General features: G+C 52.3%; 1 long non-coding RNA gene across 1 annotated transcript; it reads left to right on the forward strand.

Moving 5' to 3' along the window:
• Positions 1 to 1350: 1350 nt before the first annotated feature.
• Positions 1351 to 6773, forward strand: LOC136313455 (uncharacterized). The gene is made up of 2 exons (XR_010727146.1): positions 1351 to 2059; positions 4658 to 6773. It is a non-coding gene; the product is annotated as an uncharacterized lncRNA (long non-coding RNA).
• The last annotated feature ends 621 nt before the right edge of the window (positions 6774 to 7394 follow it).

Raw genomic sequence — 7394 nt, forward strand, 5'->3', positions numbered from 1 at the left:
CGTTCCCCCCTGCTTTACCCCACTCCCCTCCTCCTCTGTCCACCCTCTCTGCCCGGCCTCCCTCTCTGCGTTCCCCCCTCCTTTACCCCACTCCCCTCCTCCTCTGTCCACCCTCTCTGCCCGGCCTCCCTCTCTGCGTTCACCCCTCCTTTACCCCACTCCCCTCCTCCTCCTCTGTCCACCCTCTCTGCCCGGCCTCCCTCTCTGCGTTCACCCCTCCTTTACCCCACTCCCCTCCTCCTCCTCTGTCCACCCTCTCTGCCCGGCCTCCCTCTCTGCGTTCACCCCTCCTTTACCCCACTCCCCTCCTCCTCCTCTGTCCACCCTCTCTGCCCGGCCTCCCTCTCTGCGTTCACCCCTCCTTTACCCCACTCCCCTCCTCCTCCTCTGTCCACCCTCTCTGCCCGGCCTCCCTCTCTGCGTTCACCCCTCCTTTACCCCACTCCCCTCCTCCTCCTCTGTCCACCCTCTCTGCCCGGCCTCCCTCTCTGCGTTCAGCCCTCCTTTACCCCACTCCCCTCCTCCTCTGTCCACCCTCTCTGCCCGGCCTCCCTCTCTGCGTTCACCCCTCCTTTACCCCACTCCCCTCCTCCTCTGTCCACCCTCTCTGCCCGGCCTCCCTTTCTGCTTTCACCCCTCCTTTACCCCACTCCCCTCCTCCTCTGTCCACCCTCTCTGCCCGGCCTCCCTCTCTGCTTTCACCCCTCCTTTACCCCACTCCCCTCCTCCTCTGTCCACCCTCTCTGCCGGCCTCCCTCTCTGCGTTCACCCCTCCTTTACCCCACCCCCCTCCTCCTCTGTCCACCCTCTCTGCCGGCCTCCCTCTCTGCGTTCCCCCCTGCTTTACCCCACTCCCCTCCTCCTCTGTCCACCCTCTCTGCCCGGCCTCCCTCTCTGCGTTCACCCCTCCTTTACCCCACCCCCCTCCTCCTCTGTCCACCCTCTCTGCCGGCCTCCCTCTCTGCGTTCCCCCCTGCTTTACCCCACTCCCCTCCTCCTCTGTCCACCCTCTCTGCCCGGCTTCCCTCTCTGCGTTCACCCCTCCTTTACCCCACTCCCCTCCTCCTCCTCTGTCCACCCTCTCTGCCCGGCCTCCCTCTCTGCGTTCACCCCTCCTTTACCCCACTCCCCTCCTCCTCTGTCCACCCTCTCTGCCCGGCCTCCCTCTCTGCGTTCAGCCCTCCTTTACCCCACTCCCCTCCTCCTCTGTCCACCCTCTCTGCCCGGCCTCCCTCTCTGCGTTCACCCCTCCTTTACCCCACTCCCCTCCTCCTCTGTCCACCCTCTCTGCCCGGCCTCCCTTTCTGCTTTCACCCCTCCTTTACCCCACTCCCCTCCTCCTCTGTCCACCCTCTCTGCCCGGCCTCCCTTTCTGCTTTCACCCCTCCTTTACCCCACTCCCCTCCTCCTCTGTCCACCCTCTCTGCCCGGCCTCCCTTTCTGCGTTCACTCCTCCTTTACCCCACACCCCTTCTCCGGCCTCCAGACCCCTGGGCAGATGGCTTACCTGTCCTTACTCCCCTCCTGCCTAGTCACCTCTCTGCCATCTCCCCTCTCTTGTGCCATCCTACAAACTGTCCCCAGGGCCTGGAGTCCCTGCCAGTGGGACCTGGACTTAAGAAGCTTTATCAGTGGGACACCTGAGCCTCCCCAGAAGACACAGATGGGGTCTCTATGTCCAAGCAAAGGCTGCCAGAGTGAGGTGGGAGGGCTGTGGCAGTGAAAAGAGAGTTGCTTTTTTTCTTTTTTCTTTTTAACAGCGACAGAGAGAGAGTCAGAGAGGGATAGATAGAGACAGACAGACAGGAATGGAGAGAGATCAATCATTTTTTGTTGCGACACCTTAGTTGTTCATTGATTGCTTTCTCATATGTGCCTTGACCACGGGCCTTCAGCAGACCGAGTAACCCTTTGCTTGAGCCAGGGACCTTGGGTCCAAGATGGTGAGCTTTGCTCAAACCAGATGAGCCTGTATTCAAGCTGGCGACCTTGGGGTCTTGAACCTGGGTCCTCCGCATCCCAGTCTGACGCTCTATCCACTGCGCCACCGCCTGGTCAGGTGAGTTGCTTTTTTTTTGTATTTTTTTTTTCTGAAGCTGGAAACGGGGAGAGACAGTCAGACAGACTCCCGCATGCGCCCGACCGGGATCCACCTGGCATGCCCACCAGGGGCCACGCTCTGCCCACCAGGGGGCGATGCTCTGCCCCTCCGAGGGGTCGCTCTGCCGCGACCAGAGCCACTCCAGCGCCTGGGGCAGAGGCCAAGGAGCCATCCCCAGCGCCCGGGCCATCTTTGCTCCAATGGAGCCTCGCTGCTGCAGGAGGGGAAGAGAGAGACAGAGAGGAAGGAGGGGGGGGGGTAGAGAAGCAAATGGGTGCTTCTCCTATGTGCCCTGGCCGGGAATCGAACCCGGATCCCCCGCATGCCAGGCCGACGCTCTACCGCTGAGCCAACGGGCCAGGGCGAGTTGCCTTTTCATTTAATAAATCTCTGCCAATTTGATGTGAAAAACTATTACTTTCATTTTCAGTTCTTTGATTACAGGTGAAGATGTGTTTTTAAATATGCACTGCACATTACCTCTTTTGAGTGGAATGAGCAGTAAGTAACAAAACACCTACTACAAATGTTACTGTGTCTCTGTTTAGATAAAAGAAAAAATGTCAACTCATAGGAAGAAGGGAAGGAGTCTTATGTGGGTAACTTTTTTTAGGGTCTTTTTTTTTTTCTTTTGTATTTTTCCGAAGCTGGAAACGGGGAGAGACAGTCAGACAGACTCCCGCATGCGCCCGACCGGGATCCACTCGGCACACCCACCAGGGGGCGATGCTCTGCCCCTCTGGGGAGTCGCTCTGTTGCGACCAGAGCCACTACAGCGCCTGGGGCAGAGGCCAAGGAGCCATCCCCAGTGCCCGGGCCATCTTTGCTCCAATGGAGCCTCGGCTGCGGGAGGGGAAGAGAGAGACAGAGAGGAAGGAGAGGGGGAGGGGTGGAGAAGCAGATGGGCGCTTCTCCTGTGTGTCCTGGCCGGGAATTGAACCCGGGACTTCTGCACGCCAGTCCGACGCTCTACCACTGAGCCAACCAGCCAGGGCAGGGTCTTTTTTTTATTACTTTATTGTGTTTACATAGATTCTAATGTCACCTGTGTTCCCCAGTACATGCCCCCTGTCCCCCTCCCTGTAACACCCTCCCCCCTTCCCTCCAGGATTTGTTTTTCTGCTCTGGTCCCCTCCTATCACCCTATCATCCCCTTTCCCTCTGTCTGCTTTCCCTCTGGATCCTTTGATCACCCCTCTGTCTCAATTCCACTCCTCAGTTCACATTGTTTGTTGGAATCCTCATGAGTGAGATCATATGATATTTTCCTTTCTCTGCCTGGCTTATTTCACTTAACATAAGTTTCCAGTTCCATCCATGTTGTCGCAAAAAATAATATTTCCTTCTTTTTCATGGCCCCATAGTATTTCATTGTGTATATGTAATGCGGGCAACTTTTGTTGTGAGTTGAGGTTGGGGGAGAGGAAAGAAGAAAAACAAAAGAAAAGCTAGGAAGAGGGAAAGGGAAGAAAAGAAGAAATAAAAGCAGGGAAAACAGAGAGGTACAATGAAGAACTGTTTTGCATCTGTCCCAGGAGCCTCACCTGGGAGACAGGCTAGCAGGTGATGGTCATAGTAAGCTGTGCTCAGCTGACCCTGCACTCAGCCACACCGCGTCCAGGCTGGGGTTCTCCAGTGTGACCTCAACACCCCTTTACACCACTGAAAATTGTTAAGGACTCCAAAAACATTTAGTTATGTAGATAATATCTACTAGTGTTCACTATTTAGGAATTAAAACAAGCCTGATTTGTGGTGGCACAATGGATACAGCGTCAACCTTGGACACTAAGGTCCCAGGTTTGAACTCCGAGATCACCAGCTTAAGCACGGAGTCGCTGGCTTAAGAATGAAATCATTGACATGATCCCATGGTTGCTGTCTTGGGTGCAAGGTCACTGGCTTGAGCAAGGGGTCACTGGCTCGACTGGAACCCTCTGGTCAAGGGATGTATGAGAAGCAATTAATGAACAACTACAGTGACACAACTAAGAGTTGATGTTTATCTCTCTCCCTTCCTGTCTCTTTTTGTGTCTCTTTCACACTTGCTAAAAAAAATCCAAGAAATTAAAACAAAATCTCAAAATATTTACATAAGTAACATTCTGATGAAATATTTATTTAATGCCATTTATTTATTATAAAGCATATAAGACGGACAATCAAAGTTATGTTTCTGTAACTGGTTGAGCCAGTCCTGTATATGCTGGTCTTTTGCCGCAAGTTTCTCTGAAATGGTTTTAACAAATATTTTCCTATCATTGTAAGAAATATTTGCTGATTCCAGAGTTGACACTTGAAGGAAAGATGAGGGGAGATTGACTGGGCCTGGGCCCAGGAGTGAGGAAGAGTCAGTGAAGATTGCTGGTACATTTGCGGCTGAATCCTACCAGGTCTGGAAAATGCAAAGCTCTCCGGGACCCCAAGCAGCAGGCCGAGGGCAGGGCTCTGAGGAGGCTCTGGGCCCTCACACCAGCGCCTGCCTCCGCAGCCCTGCGGCAGCCAGCAGGTCTCCATGATGTCCCATGACCTTTGCCTCTTTTATTTTCCCCTCAGGAAACGGAAGGCCTTCATTCCAGGTGGGAAGAAATAAAGCCTCCAGGTCTGATCATGTGTTTATGGGAACCTGGACCCCAGCTGCATCTCTTTGAGGTCTCAGTCAACATTTCCAATGTCAGTTGAATGTCTGGACTTTGAAGAGCTCCTTAATCGCAGCCCCCCAGTAGCACTTGGGAAGGAGGGTGGCTCTGACATGGCTCTCAGCTCCCCACCTGGGTGTCAGATGCAACTCTTAACAGGGCAAGTTGGCAAGATGGAGAGCGATGGGAATAATAAGCAACCATCACCAAACTCCTTCCCCGGGTCTCTCCATTGCCTGCAGCCCAAGAAACCCTACCTTTGCCTTGAGTAGGAAGCTGGGGAGCTCTAGAGAACAGGACCGCTGTCTCCTGGCCTCAAGGAGCTGGGTCACTGGTTCCCTTCTTTGTGTGGATATTGCACAGCTCCATCCTTGGTCAGTTGTCTCAGAAATGCTCATGCATGGAGCACCTAAGGCCACAAAGAGAAGAGACACTTTTCGGGGTAGGACCTATCTCCTGGAGCAATGGAGGAACAGAGGAGGGAGGCTAATGGCTGAAGAAGGGACTTATGGAGGACGTCCTTGAAATGTCTTGCTCCCCACTGGCAAATTCGAGGCCATCAGCAGGAGGGGTCAGGCTCTCCTGGTCTGCAAATGTGTGCATCCAGGAGAAGAGGTGCCAGTCGCAGAGAAAGTCTTCACAGAGTAACTTCACCTGGCAGAAAGCAGGTTTTCAAGACAGAATTCTGCAGGGGCCAAAAGAAAGTATAATTTGGGAACCTGACCACACCAGGCTGTGGTCAGGAGAGCAAGCACGGGATGTGCCCCCTTGAAGGGGGCAGGTAGCCTGTGCTGTGTGTAAGTTTTCAGGGGTCCCCCTCCCCACATTCAGCATGCCCAAGACTCACCTACCGAAAGGAACGTACTGCCAATTTTCAGCCTTCCTTCCAGCCTCAAGCTGCCTGAGCTAGCTGGGAAGACAGAAGGGTATAAACATGGGTTCCTAGATATCTGGCCAGTCCGGTCGTCCCTTGCTCTGTCAGGGTTGGGAAATGAGAGTAGCCCTGGCTGCCTTGGGGCCTGCGGGAAGGGAGGGAGGAGGGTGTGGAGGTGGTGAGGCCTCAGAGAGGCCCCTGCAGACAGCCCTCACCTCCAGCTGCACCTATTGCCCACACCCCCGCCCCCAGAAGCCTATAGCTACATCCAGAAATGCTGCGGGAACATGGCCCTGATTCTGCTGGACACTGATGGCCAGCCACAACTGCAGAGCACAATTGCCCTCTGAGTGCCCAGGACCACAGTGCTTTGTCCCAGAGGGCTCCCAGCCCTACCCAGCTCCCACCCTCAAAATCTTACAGCGGGGCTTCGCCCATCCCCCCAGGTGTTGGTAATTCAGCTTTTTTCTGCATGTCCCTGCTGCCTTCCAGCTTATACCCCAGCCCTGGAGCTCAGAGGGAGTGACTCAGAGTAAGTCTGCACACAGGCCCTTTAAGAGGAACAGCCATCAGTTTCCCTCAGCCTCAATCCCTACTGCTTTTCACAGCCAGAAGTTATGGGGACTTCTCTTCCTGGACCTGGAACCCTGGGCTGGGACCCCTCACTCCTCAGAGGGGACCTCCACAGCTGAAATATCCCTCCGGAATTTTATCCACCACACTTGGGTGTGGGACAAGCCCTCTCTGTGTCTCTGCCCCTGCTTTCGATCTCCATGTGGATTTTTTTTAATTCCCTAGTTCAGTGGTTCTCAAAGTGTGCACGCTAGAAGATTTCCAGGTGCGCCCTCTGGTATTCTAGAGATGTATGTGCCTGTTGGGGACCAAAAGACCAACAGGGTTTTGGAGTTTAGATTTTTGGGGGACAGAAGTGTGGGGAATTGGCTGTAAGCTGACAGTCTGCCCAACCCCCCACCTCACTTGCCTGATTAGGTTGCAAAAGGCTATTAAGCTGTGGTGCTGGATTGTTTACACTACCCCCCATGTTCCCCAGAAAGACTGGAGGCAAGTTTCTTCTATCCTTTGTTTGGTGTAAAGTTAAGATGATATGTATGGTGGGGGTTTTGGATTGATGATTAAACATAAGGAATTGTCTCTTGAAGCCTTTTGGATTTCTTTTTTTTTTTTTCCTTTTGGATTTCTATAAAGGAAGAATATGTGGCAATATCTAAAAAAGCTTTGAATATTTTACTACAATTTTCAACATCCTATTTATGTGAATTAGGATTTTCTACCCTCTACACAAGAGTAAAAAGAGAGGAATTCTTCAATGTATTGACGAGGAAATGAGAGTTTGCCTTTCAAATATATGCCCAAACATTGAAGAAATCGCTAGGACATTTCAGGATCATGTTTCTCATAAACACAAGAATGAAAAAACAATACATTTGCGCCAGGACTTGCTGAATTTACTAAGTCTTACTAAGAATGTATCTCTCTATATAAAAAGATAACTTTTTTGGCATTTTTAAATTTTTGAACCCCTCTTTTTTTACTAATTCCAGAGAAGAAATACAAATGGTAAGCAGGCAGTTCCAATGTTATTAGTTATGATGTAAATGCAAATTAAAATAAGAAAATAATACCCCCTTCACAGATATCAAAACGACTATAATTGAGAAAACTCAAAATAACCAATGTAGAGAATGCTATAGAGACATTGGAACCCTGAAACATTGCTTGTACAAATGCAAAATGGTGCAGCCTTCGGCATTTCCTCTAA

Source organism: Saccopteryx bilineata, chromosome 9, assembly GCF_036850765.1.
Source record: "Saccopteryx bilineata isolate mSacBil1 chromosome 9, mSacBil1_pri_phased_curated, whole genome shotgun sequence".
Classification (NCBI taxonomy): Eukaryota; Metazoa; Chordata; class Mammalia; order Chiroptera; family Emballonuridae; genus Saccopteryx; species Saccopteryx bilineata.